At 36.4% G+C, this 17,119-nt stretch overlaps 1 long non-coding RNA gene across 2 annotated transcripts in view; it reads left to right on the top strand.

Annotated features, from left to right (window-relative positions):
- The window catches only part of LOC125136414 (uncharacterized), a 47,333-nt gene extending 43,907 nt beyond the window's left edge, over positions 1–3,426 (top strand). For both annotated transcript variants that reach the window (XR_007137179.1, XR_007137178.1), the window contains one exon: positions 2,244–3,426. This is a non-coding gene — a long non-coding RNA (uncharacterized LOC125136414). The remainder of the gene's footprint in view (positions 1–2,243) is intronic.
- Positions 3,427–17,119: the final 13,693 nt, after the last annotated feature.

The following is a 17,119-nucleotide window of genomic DNA, read 5'->3' as shown; positions in this document are numbered from 1 at the left end:
TTTCTTGGTTGAAGAAAATTAATGTCAGAAACCAGAATTCCTTGCTTAATTTGTGCCCAAGCCAGTGCCAGTCAATATTCACAGAATTCCCAGTGCCCTGTCAATGCTCTTCAACCTTTCCTCCTTGAGTCTTTCTTAATTGACTCCAGTGAAGCAAATCCAATTTCAGCTCTCAGTCCTTGTACACATATGTGAAGACTGCTAAATTTAAACTATTTCTGCTCAATTTTGTGCTGTCAACTCTTGACACACCAGACAGAATGAGATCACCAGAATTTACTTTATATCTTATTTTAAGATCATTTAATTGGAATGATTGTGTGCCATTGTTTCAGGAGAGTATTAAAGAGATATCCTAGAGGTGAAAAACAAATATACATTATTCGACTGCATCATCCCATCCTCTGAAACCATCTTCTTTGCTTTGTCTGCCTGATGTGATTTATATATGAGAAGTAAGTGTCAATAACTTGTTTTTGATGGGTGCAATACTGCCAGGAAAATGGATATAGTTGAACATTAGGCAATAAAGAGGGGCATGAAATATAATTCAGATGGGCTTCATGATACTTGTCCCTCATCTGACACACATTCTTTTCATTTCCAATTTCACTGGAACAAGCAGAAAGAACGGTTTCCAATCTGTCCCACCTCATAAAAATAGACCTGTGTTTAATTCTTCAGGACCTAAAATTATTCTATGGATATTGTCAACCAATCATCCAAGGAAAACCTTCCTAGCCAAAGGAACAGAAATCTTCTAGGTATCGAGATGGCTAAAATATTACTGTGACTTTGCTTTTAATGACTGCACAAAATATTACAGAGAACCAAATGTGATGATAATGGTGAGATAGTTTGCCCCTTTGCTTTTTTATTAAATTGTGCCATTTTCTCAGTAGTATACAGCAATTTGCAAATGTAATATTTTTAAACAGGAGGAGACCTATTCACAGACCCTTATAAATATTTTAATGATTTTTATTTTTTCTCTTATAGTTGGTTTACTGTGTTCTGTCAATTTTCTACTGTACAGCAAAGTGACTCATTCACACACACACACACACACACATATACCTTCTTTCTCTGACATTATCCTCCATCATGCTCCTCAAGTGACTATATATGGTTCCCTGTGCTATACAGCAGGATCTCATCGCCCATCCATTCCAAAAGTAATAGTTTGCATCTATTAACCCCAGATTCCCAGTCCATCCCACTCCCTCCCCTTCCCCCTTGGCAGCCACCAGTCTGTTCTCCAAGACTATGAGTTTCTTTTCTGTGGAAAGGTGCATTTGTGCCATATATATATATATATATATGGCACAAATGCACAAATATATATATATTTAATATAGTAAAGGAGTGTGTTTTTCAAAGTCCAAATCCTCATAGTTTTAACCAAAGATCTTATATAACTATATTAGCTTTATTTATGATTATGGTTCATGATGTATCATCGAAGTTCCAATTAAAATATTATTCTGGCTTTCTTTAATTTTTTATCTTTGTCTTTTGAGGGCTACACTTGTGGCATATGGAGGTCCCCAGGCTAGGGGTCTAATTGGAGCTGTTGCTGCCCCCCTACACCACAGCCACAGCAACACCAGATCCAAGCCGCATCTGTGACCTACACCACAGCTCATGGCAATGCCAGATCCTCAACCCAATGAGCAAGGCCAGGGATCGAGCCTGCAACCTCATGGATCCTAGTCAGATTCGTTTCTGCTGCACCATGATGGGAACTCCCTCTTCTCGCTTTCTTGATCAGCAAGTGGGATTATACATGTTACATCTCTAAAGCACAGCAGCCTGAAAAGTTAGCTGCCTAAATTTCAGATATTTGGACATGTTCAAGGAGAAGCCTTAATTATGTTACATCAAGCTAAATGTCCTTACAAAAATTAGAGTATATGCTTCAAAAACTTGGGCATTGAGTCAAGAATGACTTTTAGTTCAAGTTTACAGGGAAAAAATTTACAGGTTGTATTTTTCCTTACACTATCTCTTGAAGGGCTAATAAAATTTATAATTTCCTCTGTCCAAGGCTTTGGAAAATCTGGATCTGCATCATCTCATGCATGTTCTACATATACTAGTTAAGAAATGAATAATTCCAAATTTGGCAAAAAAAAAACAACCCAAAATCTAATAGAAAACATATTCTTTTTTTTTTTTTTGCTAACTCAAAGAGGATAATTACTTTACATTTATATTAAATTTTTTACATTTTCTTTCTTCAGTTCATGAGTGACTCCTGGGAAGCTACACACTATGGAGGAAGTACCGTGGACCATGCATGTGACTCTGTGTGATCTACGAGCCTCATTGGGTAGTGAAATCATTGAACTGAAAGTCAACCGCCACCAATATTAAGCCAACATTAAGATAATTGTCAACTAATGATGTCCATTGAGCTACTGTGATTGTTGATGGATTCTTTTGGGATATATTTTAATTAGGAAACCATGTTTAAATCACACCTCTCTCTTTTAAACTGTTCAACCATCAATAAGGGAAACACAGAGCAGGGATGGATATTTATGTGAGTTGTGTTCTAATATAAACATAGTAGCTTCTGAGAGCAGGAATGTTTCAGAAAAGGGTATTTTCTAACAGGTATTTGGGTTGATTCCCTCTATCCATAGTGTAAGATGAACTCTGGCTACTGAAAATGATCGATTGCCACAGCTAAAACAAGGTGAATTCGTGTCTCCCTAAATGAGACTCTTCATAGTTAGTTTTTGTTTTTGTTTTTGTTTTTTTTTCCCCAACAGTAGCTTGACTGATGCAAAACACAGTTTCTTTATCTATAATCTCAGAAACTCTTTAAGGTAGTCAGTAACACCACAATGGTGAATGCTGCCAGGCTTGAAGCCTAATGCAGACAAAGAGAGTTTCTTTCCACTAAGTCCTGGAAATCTTAGCAGACAATAAAGGATTAATATAAAGAGACATGGAGGGAATGAGAGGCTACTGATATTTCTCAAGCATCTACAATGTGACAGACACTGTGTTAGAAAACTTATGCATATTGTTTAATTTTCAGCAGAGTCAACTAGTTCATTTTGCAAATGAGTGAAATGAGGCTCAGAGAGGCTGAACAATTTTCTCAAGGCAAGACAGTGAGGAGCCAAAATTTATCTGACCCCAGTAACAAGAAACGTGTCCATGAGTTTTTTCTGTGATATGACACTATCACAAAATTTATAAACACCTGCTTTTTAGACTGTGGTGTGAGGAAAATGCAAATGAGTACATTTTATAAATACATAAGATAATTTGTTTTGTAAGAACAGTGTGAATACTGTCTCTGTTAACCACCTCCTTACTGTACCCGTTTCCTCATTTCCTTCATTTGTCTTAGAGTTTATTGTTTTTCTCATTTAGATACATTGCATTTGTGTTAATATTCCCTGTTTTTTTTCCTCCACTTTCTGTCTTTTGTTTACCTACTTTGTAGGTTCTTGTCAACAACCCATACCTGACACTAAAAAAATAGGAATTAGCATTATTTAATGCTACAAAAAAAAGTGTTGGGGATTGAAAACAATACCCTGCTTAATAGATTGATATTGCCTGTAAATTTCTATCTGTCCAGCAAGTCTGTGTTTACATGTGCTTACTGGCCATCCATATATCTCCTTTGGAGAAATGTCTATTGAGGTCTTCTGCCCATTCTTCGATTGGGTTGTTTGTTTTTGTTGTTTTTGAGTTGTATGAGTTGTTTGTATATTTTGGAGATTAAACTCTTGTTGGTTGCATCATTGGCAAAGATTTTTCTCCCATTCCATAAGTTGTCTTTTTTTTATGGTTTCCTTTGCTTTGTAACATCTTTAGCATTTCATTAGGTCCCATTGCTTTAATTTTGTTTTTATTGTCATTATCCAAGGGTGAGAGGTGAGGGAGTGGGATGGATTCGGAGTGGGAGTCACGTTAAAATTGAAATGGAACTTTTCTCAAAGTGCTTTTTTGGTGTTGACCTAGGAAATCAACAATGGTTATATAAGGGTTCCTCAAATTCCAGCTTGAGTTTGCTGTCACCCCCCCCGCCACAAAAACCCTCAGATCATTAAAGTTCCTGACCTATTTGTGTTTATGTCAGACAAAGCACCATTTATAAGTGAGGATGTTTCCCTGTGTGATTTCTCCTGTTGAAAGTGCAGCGAGATAACCATCCTTTGTGATTCTGATGTTTCAGCAATGACTATTACATTGAAAAGTACCATGCATTACATACAAAAACAAATAGATATGGTATATAAGTAGCTACAAAACTGTTAATATTAGTACTATGGTAATGTTGGAAGTGTTTGCTGTCAGTACGATTTATGTTAAATGTATACTTAGCTGATAGAATCCTGATATGAATTTCATGTGAATGCTGAGACTCTCAAAAGCCAAATTAGGCTCTATGTAATTACAAATCTCTCTCTCCTATTCCTTCAGTAACTTCCTCATAAACTGTGACATTTATTATCTGTATATATATATATTATATATTAATATACATTATATATATTATCTGGATATATGTAAGAATATTATATATTAATATATATAAATAAGTATATGTAACACATTATATATATAGTGTGTGTGTGTGTGTGTGTGTGTGAAATAGAGAACTTCATTTCCCTCTTCTTCCTTTCTCTTATTTTTCCAGCAATGCTCCTTCAAAAAGAAAGAAGAAAGTAAGAGGAGGAGGAGGAACAGGGAAGCATGTTTAGCCTCTATAATTTATAAAGGTACACAACTCATCCAGGAATTGAAGAATTATATAAGACTAGAAATCAGTCATTTTGAAAGTCTTCATTATAGAAGTTCTTTACTCAGTCTTTAAGTCTAGTGACTAAAAGGGACCTTTTTTCCCTATCGCTTGTGTAGAGAGTGTTTCAGAATCTGACTCCCAAAGTGAACACATCTTTCATGAGCTTTCTAAATTGTCTTTTAGATATGAAGTCACCCACTTGCGCTTATTGTGAGATGCTGCCCTTAAATCACGATTGGGACAGGAGAGAGAAGAAAAGTACAGAGAGGTAGTGACCCATTATTTATTGTGCCATCAAGCCCTGTAATCAAAAGAAATCTTGAAAACTGAGAGGCTAGAGAGGTAAAGCATTTTTGATAAATAAGAATGGTCCTTGGATGTGGCACAGAAAATTAGGACAAACTGCGGCTTTTTTGATCAAGAATAGATGGGAAAAATGTTCAGAGGTTTTTTGTTTTTTGTTTTTTTTTTTGTTTTGTTTTTTTGTCTTTTAGGGCTGCATCCATGGCAAATGGAAGTTGCCAGACTAGGGGTCGAAATGGAGCTGCAGTTGCCCGCCCTCGCCACAGCCACAGCAACAGAGGATCCAAGCCGTGTCTGTGACCTACACCACAGCTCATGTAAATGGAGCCTTAACCCACTGAACAAGTCCAGGGATCGAACCCACATCCTCATGGAATTAGTCAGGTTCATTACCTCTGAGCAATGACAGGAACGTCCAAAATGTGCAGTTTTATGTTCGAGATGCTATCATAATTCAAGATTAGGAAGGAAACTCAGCATTTATTTTGTCCAAAGTCAATAGGTGAATAGCCTTCAGAGTATCATGGTGATTTCTGGGTAGAAGTTCTGCCTCTGTAGGCAAATCTAACTGTGTGAGACCACTGTTCACTTTTAGATGGCTTTTGTTGCTAGAAAGTTCTTTGTATGGTGCGCTGAACTTTTGCCTTTCTCCAGTTTTTGTACCTTACCTGTTGACTAAATTTACATAGAACAAATCTAGTCCCTCTGTATTTTCCAGTTCACTAGTCTCTGAAGATATATGACATTCCTTTTATATTGTACCTAATGTTCCAGTATGTAGGTGACACTGGCAGGTCACTTGTAATATATTAAACTGCTGACAAGCTAGAAAGACTCTCATATCCGCTGCTATTATAGGCTATTCCATATTACTAGTCTGAGATGTTTTTGAGGTTGCTTTGTTCACATGTCCTGGCCATTCACATGTTGCTCTAAAACTAGGGACAGGAGTTCTTGTCATGGTTCAGTGGTTAACGAATCCTACTAGAAACCATGAGGTTGTAGGTTCAATCCCTGGCCTCGCTCAGTGGGTTAAAGATCTGGCATTGCTGTGGCTGTGATGAAGGCTGGTGGCTACAGTTCTGACTGGACCCCTAGCCTGGTAATCTCCATTTGCCTCGGGTGTGGCCCTAGAAAAGGCAAAAAGACAAAATAAAATAAAACTAGGGACATAGTTTAACTTATTTCTGGTACAAGTAGTTAAAAAATTGTATTTCGGGAAAAGAGTGTCCCTTTTAGGGGCATAGACTAACTTTTACCTAGAGATTCAGTTGTCATGTTCATTCTAATGTATGCAAATAAAATCAGAGTTTCAATAACTACTGTGCTTCTAAAAGGTCATATTCTTTTAATTAGAATCAAGCAATTAATTCTAAATGTTTCCCTGTATTTTTCTGGAAGCATTTCCTTTCATTACCAAAAGCCTCTTATTTCTTCCCATTCTATTTTGTACCATATGAAATAATGAAAACTTAGCTGTGGTTCATCCTAAAATTAATCCCTCCTCCCTTTAGCATGTATCACTTTAGCGTGGCTCTTTGAGATCATATGGCTTTCTAGTGCTTATATACTTGATATGAAATGTTTGAACAGATGAGGGTGTGTTATGGTTTTGACACCTTAAATCCCATCCTGATGACTTAAGTGACTAGGAAATTAGCAATAACAAAGCCTTAATCTACCACTGATATATATCTTTTAATTAATTAAATATAAAGATGATAAAAGCTGAAAATGTTACCAAAACTTCATTCCCCCCCTCCCCTCACACTAAAAATGTAATTAAGCTAAAATGCAAATTAAAATTGCCTTAGCACTGGAAAGCCCTCTACTGGTATGTTCTTTTTTTTTTTTTTTAATGTGATTGACATAGCCAAAGTGTTATTTACATGACTGATTTCACATGCTGTGTAACCTAAGTTCCGTTATGACTCCTCCCTCTCCTCCTACGTGCTTAAAAAAAATTTAAGAATATTATTCATTAATGTTTCATTCCTTCCTTTAGTTATCCACTTATATATTCAATCAACACACATATTGAGTACCAACTGCATGTTAGATGTTAGATGAATAGGCATCTTCCCTACACACAAGGAGCTCCCAACTCAGTCTCTTGCAGCATGTGAAGATAGGATCCAGGCCTGAGCCATAGCTTCTGTGAGCCAGGATTTGCTTTAGAATAATGCTTCTCAGATGGTCATATGTTCATGAGTCACTGCAGGATCTAGTTAACACTTCAATTCTAATTCACTAGGGCTAAGATTTTGTATTTCAAATAAACCCCCAGATGATGCAGTTGCTCTTGGCCTGAGGAACACACTCTAAATAGAGACTAGATTTGAATCCTTTAAATTGATTAGCCCAACATAAAATCACAGCATTGACTTTAGTAAATAGATATAATGTTGAAAAGATTTACTTATAATAATTTTTGCTATGATAATTCATCTTCTTTGCTTTTAGGGCACTTATTATACTGTAATATCTTTAATTGTTGGTGTCTCTTTGGCTCTATTTAATTTCCTTGAGAACCAACACTAAGCTATATTTAGCGTTTCTACCATCTATCATGGTGCTTATGGCTCACTAATCATTTGATGAATAAATGTAGTCATGGTTGACACTGTCAGAGTAACATCTAGTCTTACCTTTTACTTCTTTTCCCTGTTCCCTAAGGGTCAGAAAGAGGCTTTTCCCTCGTTTGGTTTTCCCACTCTGGTCTGAATTCATCTAGGCTTCCCAAGGAGTGACATGTTCAAAATTGAGCTAGTGTTGGTTTTGATGTGAGGTGGAGGGACTGTCAGGATGTCAGGAAAGAAAACAGGAAGTCTTGTGTTCAAGGCGAAATAATATTGGAAATGAAGGTGACCAGTCAATGGAAGTTGGGCCAGGTAAGAAGGTATGTTAGCAACGACTGTCCAAAATAGTCCCCTGGAGAAACAGTACAATGCAGAAGCCATCAGCTGTGCTGGAAGGTTCTGACTTTTGTCTTATTTTCTAGTCCTGTATTGTAGTATTGCCAGTGATGTGGAGGCCAGCATGGTAGGACCTGTGGAAAGTATGTGGGTGAGGGCATGTTTCTGCCTGACCCCTGAATGTTCAGAACCCCAGAAGAGCCTTTCACCAACCAGTCAATGACCTTAGAACTTTCTTTTAAGCATTTACAAGGGCAGTCACACAACCATGTCAATTTGGTAATAATAATAATAGTAGTAAATACTTATATACTATTTTAGTGAATGGATAGGCATATTGGACTGCAAAAATATATATAAGTCTTAGGAGGCAGCAACAAATGCATCCTTTGTAAGGCACAGAGCTAAATAATTTAAGAAACACAGTAACATGTCAGCATTATTGTTTTACATTAAGATAATACCATCTTTTTTTCCTTTGAAAATGTTATGATTATATTAGTAGATACACTCACTTAGAGCTTACTAGATGCCCAGGGTTTGTCTTAATGTTGTACACATATTAACTCATTTAATCCTATGGAAAGAGATACTATTATCACTGTTTCTCAAATAAGGCAATCAAGGCACAGAATATTTGAGTAATTCACTTATGGTTATACAAGTTAAAGTGGTGGAGCTGGGTTTCAAACTCAGGCAGCTTTGGTCCTAGGGTCTGTGCTTTTAACTACTATATGCCACTGTCCATCACATATATAGCTCTTTCTCATAAATTTTGAATGTGAGAGATCTACAACTAAAATGGAGGTATTTAATAGAATTAAGAAGACAGGCTCTCATTGCAATTGGGTAAATAAATAAGAGTTGAGAAGTTCAGGTCCTCAGAGCCAAGGATTTGTACCCCTAGAAGACAAACCAAGTGGTGCCCTATTCTCTTCCTTTGTGCCAAATAGTATATTACATATGCTGTCATAAAGAGGTTGCTGAGCAATGCATACCTATATGTATGCAACATATTCCTTGATGATTTTCTCAGCATTCTTAAGGATAAGGTGGGGAAATGTGAGCAATCTCCTAATCCATAACTAATTGAACAACTATCCATAGAGTATCTAGTCATGGGTTGGTGCCAGGCTCCATGGAGTTCTCTGAAATTGGGACTCTCCACTGGGCTGTCTTGTTCATCAGTTGGTGCAGTGGTTAGAATGATGAAAGAAGAAATGCTTAGTGGTTTTGCAGGTAATGCAAAGCTAGAGAGAGTGACTATTAGTTTAGATGATAGTCTTGTGCCTGAAGAAAAAAAAAAGATCTTTCCAGGTTGAAACTATGTGCTGAAACTAATAAAATGAAAATTTACTGGGTTATTGTAAACTCTTGTTTATTGCACAGTTACAGGATAAGGAAATTTATGACAAAATTCCTGTGGTTTTATTTGGCTACCCGCTCAATATGAGCCAATATGGTGTTAACAGATGCTTAAAAAAGTTAATGCATTCTTAAACTGCATTAATAGAGGTAGAGAGTCAAGTTCAAGGGTGGTAATAGTTTCACTATAATCTGAACTGATCAGACCGTGTCTTGAATATTATATTCAGTTCTGTAGGCTGTGTTTTAAGAGATGCTGAAAAGGTGGATTACACCTAGAGGGTGACTAGAATGTTGAAGAGATTGGAAACCATAGTGTTTAAGAAATTGAGCTCATCTCACCTGGAGAAGAAAATGATAAGGCCCTGCGAAAGTTCACATTGTAAAATGCTTTATTTTTCTTGAAGAGAGATGATCATTTGGTGTAATTCTAGTGATAAGTAGATCCAATATGTTAGAAGGCAAAGGATTAGGTACATTTTTACAGTTATATGCCTGCGAAAAGGTAGAATAAAATACCTTGAAAATAATGTGGGGTGAGCAAAGCACGTGATCATCTCTCCTTTTTGTTATAATAGAAATTGCTTTTTTAAACAAGCATTTTTTATTATAAAGATAGTATCATTCAACCCAAAGCAGTCAAACAATTTGGAGGGTATCAACTAAAAAGTTTCTTCCCCTTCAAAATCCCTAGCCCATTAATCACCATATGGTTGTCATAATCATCGTTAACACTTTTTTTGCTCACTTTTCTAGGAAAAAAATCTATGCATAGAAAACACAACACAGGCATAGAGACAAAAAAAAAAGAATATACATGTAGAAATATGCAAGTCCTTTTACAACACTAAGCAAATCATTCTACATATGGTTTTCTAGAGCATGTATATTGTACATGGATTTTCATATCAGTGAAATGAGACAGGTCTTACTTTTTTAAACTGCTTAGATTTTCTTTCTTAATTCCCTGTAAATATTGAGGTGCTTTTATTTTACATCACAGTGATTATAAACTTGACTGTAATAACCAAACTTTACCTATATCCTTTATTTCCTTAGTCCTAATTGTTAGAAGCAAAGCTGCTAGATATGAACCTTTTAAGACTTGAGATATTTTATGAAGTTAATCTCAACAAAGGTTATAAAGTTAGACTTCTACCAACAGTGTACAAATGATTCCATATATCTCCACTTTCCTCGCAATTTAATGAAATCCTTTTAGTTTATGTATCATTCTTTGGCCACAATCCACCAGAAACTTCAGGTACAAAAATTAGCTGTCCTACATCAATTAGGCAGCACACAAAGGCTGACCCTGAGTTTTAGCATTATTTTTATGGTTTCCAATCTGGTGGATGAAATAGAGCATTTTGTTTTGTTTTCTATTAATAATGAAGTTTAATGTCATTTCGTATGTTTATAACTCATCCGTGTTTGTTCTTTTGTGAATTCCTGTTCATGTCCTTTGTCTATTTTTCTAACAGATTACTCTATTTTCAAAATATAGAATAGAATTCTTTAAATCTTAATAATTCTGGGAGTCCATCATGGCTCAGTGGGTTAAGGATCTGGTGTTTTCACTACAGTGGCTCGGATCACTGCTGTGGCATGGGTTCAATCCCTGGCCTAGAAATGTCCACATGCTGTGGGCGTGTCCAAAAAAAAAAAGAAAAGAATTCTAACACTTATAAATGATGAAAATAATGTTCTCACCTAATATTTGCTTTACACTTTATTTATTCTTACCTATGAGTGGACATTCTCTATTATATACTGGTGTTGATAGCCAGAAAAAAAAAGGAAGAGAAGACAAAAATACTATTCCATTATTCCGGAAGCCACAGTTCTCTTTGGTATCTCCTGCTCTTTCCTGGATATCAAAATATATGAAGAAAAATAAAATGTAAATTCTCATAAAATCTAGTGACTCCAATTTTTAAATAAATTTAGTAAAAGGAAATTTGTTAAAATATTTGAAAATTGTTCTAGATATTAAGGAGACATTTACAAAAAGATATTATAACTTGTGTTTTAATAATAAAAACTGTTACTACTCCCTCACTCATCAAAAGTCAACTTGAGATTTTATTTTTAAAACTTAGCTTTAGGAGTTCCCTGGTGGCTCACTGGGTTAAGGATCTGGCATTGTCACTGCTGTAGCTTGGGTCACTGCTATGGTGCAGGTTTGATCCCTGACCTGGGTACTTCTGCATGCTGTAGGCATGGACGAAAAAATAAAAAATAAAAATAAAAAAATAAAATTATAGCTTTAACCATATAAACAAAAAGTATGTGAGTTTATTTTTTTAGTTTAAAAAATTGTGCTAGAAATTTCATGTTAATGATGTGTTGCGTATGCCTCTTACATTAGTGATGTGTGTGCTCGTGCATGCATATGTGTGTTCTAAGTATATGAATTTTAATTTATTTTGATTGCCTTATCATGTGTCTTTCCACTGGTATGTTTTCAGTTAGAACATCAAGGCACAACTATAACTGTCAGCCTTTGTGTGCTGCCTAATTGATGTATGACGGCTAATTTTTGTACCTGAAGTTTCTGGTGGATTGTGGCCAAAGAATGATATATAAACTAAAAGGATTTCATTAAACTGTGCGGAAAGACAGTGCCAATGGGAGCATCGGTTCTCCATCCTCCATACTAATGCTGTAATAAAGAAAGAAATCAAGCATCTCACTGAATAATATTTCCTTGTGACTTTTTTGTAAGCAGGAGTTCATTGAAGTTGAATTTTCGCTATTCGGCTATGTCATTGTCAGCTTACACTTTAGTAACTGAATTGCTAGTATGGAAATAATGTACCCATCATTAAAAATTACATGAAATGTAAGAAATAAAAAGTTTAGAACAAGAACAAAATGTCAAGTTACCAAACAATAAAGACTACATAGACAGGGCTTGTGAACCCTGAAACTAGATCCTGGATTTGATATTGGAAATTTAAGGGATGTTACAGCTCTTTCTATGAAGAAGTGTAAAGAGAAACCCAAATGTTTTTTCTTTTGAAGTATGTATACAGAAGCTGAACATAACCAAACACTCATTTTCTCAAAAACTTTTAGTGAACATCTATTATGGGTCCAGTCACAAAGCCATCTTGCCTAACTTTTTAGATGATCAATGACTATTTTCTAACTTGATTTACAATAACTAAATGAAAATTTAAAAAGCAAGGAAACAACACTCGTTTGTTGTCAGCTCAGTGATTATTAAAATACTGTTGACATTCAGTACTGACCAGGGTATAAATAAGCTACACCTTGTGCAATTTTCATGGAACTGTAAACTGGACTTTGGAAAGGCATCTGATTAAAATTATCAAAATTTAAAATATGCATATTCTTGGACCATTAATAATAATAGCAATTTATTTCACAGAAATACTTTATATAATTGTGTGAAGATAGACATAGAAGAATATTGATTGCAGAGTTGCTAGCAATAGTGATTATTTACTTCAAATAATGGTTTACTTAGAGAATTAATTGTGACTATTGTATGGGCGATTTTCAGTTTCTTCTTTATATTTTTTATACTGTCTGAAGGTTTCGTATGGGACTGTATGTAACTTTAACCTGGAATCATTCTTATGATATTTTATTTACAATTTTTAAAACAAAGAATGATATAAATTCCATGTCATTTAATTTTAAAAACTAAAAATTAAAACGGTAACACAGAAAACTATAAATCAGGAATGTAAGTGGAATTTCTTTGTACATAGGAACTGAGTGTCTTCGAGCTAAAGATCTAGAACCTCAGCACCTGACTGGCTAATGCTACTTTGTAAAATTGACTTGCAACTTTTGCGTAGGTGAGACTCTTGGGCTGCTACCCCTTGAATGAAAACAGTATGCCGCTTTGTAGATAATGTATATAAGTAATGTCACTAGATGCTGTCCTATAATTTATACAACCTAGAAATCCCTCAGATTAATTTAGAGACTGCTAAGTATTCAAGCAAACTTATAGAGACAATAAAATGAAGAGAAGGAAACTCAGCAATACCATGTAGTTATTGAAGAGTGTGTAAGAGAACAGACCTGAAAGATAAATGAGTGCTACTAAATAAAGAATTTATTGTGAAAAAAATCTAAATCCAAAAGTATCTCAATAAAGAGACTCTTTATATGCTTCTAGAAAGTGAGTCATAGAAGTAATTTTTCTAAAGTGTGTTATGTTTTCTACCCAGTGACTTTCATCACAGAATTTAAATTGACTATACAACTTAATTTAATATAACAACTTAAGCCTCTTCTTATGACACATGAGCTTTCAATCATATAGGAGGAGGTATATTTATAATAAGATTAGTAAATGTATCAATGATTTATTTAAATCCCCCTTAAAAAATGATTATATTAACAACAGGAATGTTTCGTTTTATACATTTTTAAAAACAGGAGTTCCCATTGTGGCTCAATGGTAATGAATCCGGCTAGTATCCATGAGGATGTGAGTTTGATCCCTGGTTGCTGGGAGCTGTGGTGTAGGTCACAGAGGTGGCTCAGATCCTTCGTCGCTGTGGCTGTGGTGTAGGCGGGCAACTGTAGCTTTGATTCAACCTATAGCCTGGGAACTTCCATATGCCTTGGGTGCGGCCCTAAAAAAAAATAATAATAATTAAATAATTAATTAATTAAAATGAGAAAAAAAATTCATTAAAAATGTCTAGGGTAAGCACAAAGTCTTTCTGTTAAACTTCCACAAAATACTGGCAGAATCACCATATCCTCCAGAAGTAGGACCACGGCTCACAATCTTCAAACCCAAGGTTTCCTCCAGGTTTTACAAATCACATAGAGCACAACAAGGAATATGTGCCCAGCTCCCCCCTGTACCCCTTTTGCTCCACACCCACAGAACTGCATTTGCCCTGCCTGGGTTCAGAGATGGGTAGATCTGGACAAAGGCCCAGAGGAGGTGCCCATAGGCTCTATAAGAGTCCTGTCCCATCTTTCTCTGTGAACATAAACTTTTTCCATTTCCACTTATCTCTCTCTATGGGGTGAGTTTAGATAATTTTTCCCTTAGGAAGGAGAGCATAAATTACCAACACCATGGTGCATCCCTCCAGAAAAGAAAGATGTGGAATTCCGTGGCTTTTCTACCATTTCATAAAGTTGCTCAGCAGCCTACTGGAAGGAAAGGAAAAGGAAGGAAAGGCTTGAGTGGATGAAGCTGAGAACTAAATAATTTGGGAAATACATGGGATGGCAGAACTGCTCTGATTGTGTGCAATGAATCAGAATCTTGGGGTATAGGTTTTATGGGGCCAACTGGGAATAGCTTCTATAGTCTAGAGCCTTATGATAAGATCTTTCTCAGCAAAGAAAATGAGACATATGGAGGGTGTAGGGAGCTGGGCAGCTGACCCTACCATTCCAGAAGTGCCATGGGGGGTTCTATTAAAAGGAGATGGTTTCCACCTGACTTGACTATTTTCTTTTCCAAAAGAAAGGCCAGTTCTGCTCACTTCCTTTAGGAGAAAAGATTGAGAATAATAGCTCCCACCCCAGGACTCATAGGGAGAAGCTAAGCCAAAGAAGGCTGACTCCTGAGACTGAAGAAGGAATGAGATAGTCCTGCTCAGAGAAGACCCAGGAATGCAGGTGGGTAGAAATGTTCTCCCAAATTCTGGAGGAGTATCTAATTTCAGCATCTCAGGTGATCACACCTGGAAACCATAGTAGATGGACTCTTTAAAGATCCAGTCTCATCTTTGAGGCATTTACTAGATTTTACTTTACTAAAGCTGTAGTATTGATTTTAATTATGGAAACTTTCAAGGAAAACTAATAACAGAGTCTCCTGGTTTAGAAAGTTAGATTTTTGTCGTTGGTATATTTTTAAATCCGCAATGAAATGATTAGGTCAACATATCCATTTTGCATTCTTCACAATTGCAACTTAATTACTGATTTAATTTATGTTGGGTTAACTTTTCTAGTATTTTCATAAGAAGTGCTCCCCGCTCTCCGCCAATAAAAAAAACAGTGATGCAGAATTCAAACCTTACTCTCTTTTTAAAAAGCTTTGATATTATTCAATTACAATGACTAATATACTTCATATATATTATCTATCTACCTAATCTCTCTATCATCTTTATGTATATGTGCCTGTATGTGTGTAGGTAGTCGATCCCCATTAGTTGCAGATTCTGTATTTCTGACTCATCCAACTAACTAAAATTTATTTGTCATCCCCAAAATCCATACTCATGTGCTTTAATGGTCATTTGTGTGTGTCTTGTGCAGAGGCAAAAGAGATAGAGCAGGGCAATGCTCCACCTTCTTTTTTTTTTTTTTTTTTGCTTTCGTCTTTTTAGGACCCCACCTGAGGGAGGTTCCCAGGCTAGGGGTCTAATCGGAACCGAAGCCACCGGTCTACACCACAGCACAACAACGCCAGATCCAAGCTGTGTCTGCAACCTATACCACAGCTCACGGCAATGCTGGATCCTTAACCCACTGAGCAAGGCCAGGGATCGAGCCTGTGTCCTCATGCATGCTAGTCAGATTCCTTTCCACTGAGCCACAAGGGGAACTTCCTGCTCTACCTTCTCTTTCCTGCTCTCCTACTACAAACAAATATCCTTTTGAAAATCTATTTAGTGCCACAGCTTCATAATTTTGTACTTTTTGTTAATGATTTTTCTCCTAAAAACAGCACCCATGTGTAGCACTGAAGAGCTCTCTATGATCCTAAGTGCAGGAAGGCTGTGACGTGCCCTACTCAGAAGACAGTCATCCAAGACTGTCAGAGGATGCCTGAAACCACAGATGGTCCTGAGCCCCATCTACACCTTGGTTTTCCCCACATACTTACCTATGAAAAAGTTTAATTTATAAGTTAGGCACAGTAAGAGTTCCTGTTGTAGCACGGTGGGAATGAATCCGACTAGTATCCATGAGGATGCAGGTTAGATCCCTGGCCTCGCTCAGTGGGTTGAGAATCAGCGTTCCTGTGAGTTGTAGATCGAAGATGCAGCTTGGATCCCATGTTGCTGTGGCTGTGGTGTAGCTCCAATTCGACCCCTAGCCTAGGAACCTCCATATGCCACAGGTGCACCCCTAAAAAGCAAAAAAAAAAAAAAGAATAAGTTAGGCACAACAAGAAGTTAATAATGAATCTGTAACTAGCAATAAATAAATTGAACAACTGTAACAATATACTGTAATAAAATCTATGTGAATGTGGTCTCTCTGTTTAAATATCTTTTTTTTTTTTTTGGCTGTGCCTGTGGCATGTGGAAGTTCCCAGGTCAGGGACTGAACTTAAGCCACAACAGCAACCTAAGCCACTGCAGGGATAATGCTGGATCTTTAACCCGCTATGCCACAAGGGAACTCCTCTTTCTAAATATCTTCCTGTGCAAATGTAATGCCTTTTCCATCTGAACTAAGCACTTCTCAACGTGGCTGTAATTTTTGCAGCTTGAGGTGTGATAGTAAAACTAGCACAAAATCCTTTTTCCTTCTCCACAGTTGCACAGATAGATTTATTCTTATAGTAGATTTTATTTATTTATTTTTAAATTTTGTAATGATTTTTATTTTTTTCATTGTAGCTGGTTTACAGTGTTCTGTCAATTTTCTACTGTACAGCAAGGTGACCCAGTTACACATACATGTACACATTCTTTTTCTCACATGATCAGGCTCCATCATAAGTGACCAGACATAGTTCCCAGTGCTATAGAGCAGGATCCCATTGCTTATCCATTCCAAAGGCAATAGTTTG

This window comes from Phacochoerus africanus, chromosome 9, assembly GCF_016906955.1.
Source record: "Phacochoerus africanus isolate WHEZ1 chromosome 9, ROS_Pafr_v1, whole genome shotgun sequence".
In the NCBI taxonomy this organism is placed as follows: domain Eukaryota; kingdom Metazoa; phylum Chordata; class Mammalia; order Artiodactyla; family Suidae; genus Phacochoerus; species Phacochoerus africanus.
This window is presented reverse-complemented; position numbering and strand designations above follow the sequence as displayed.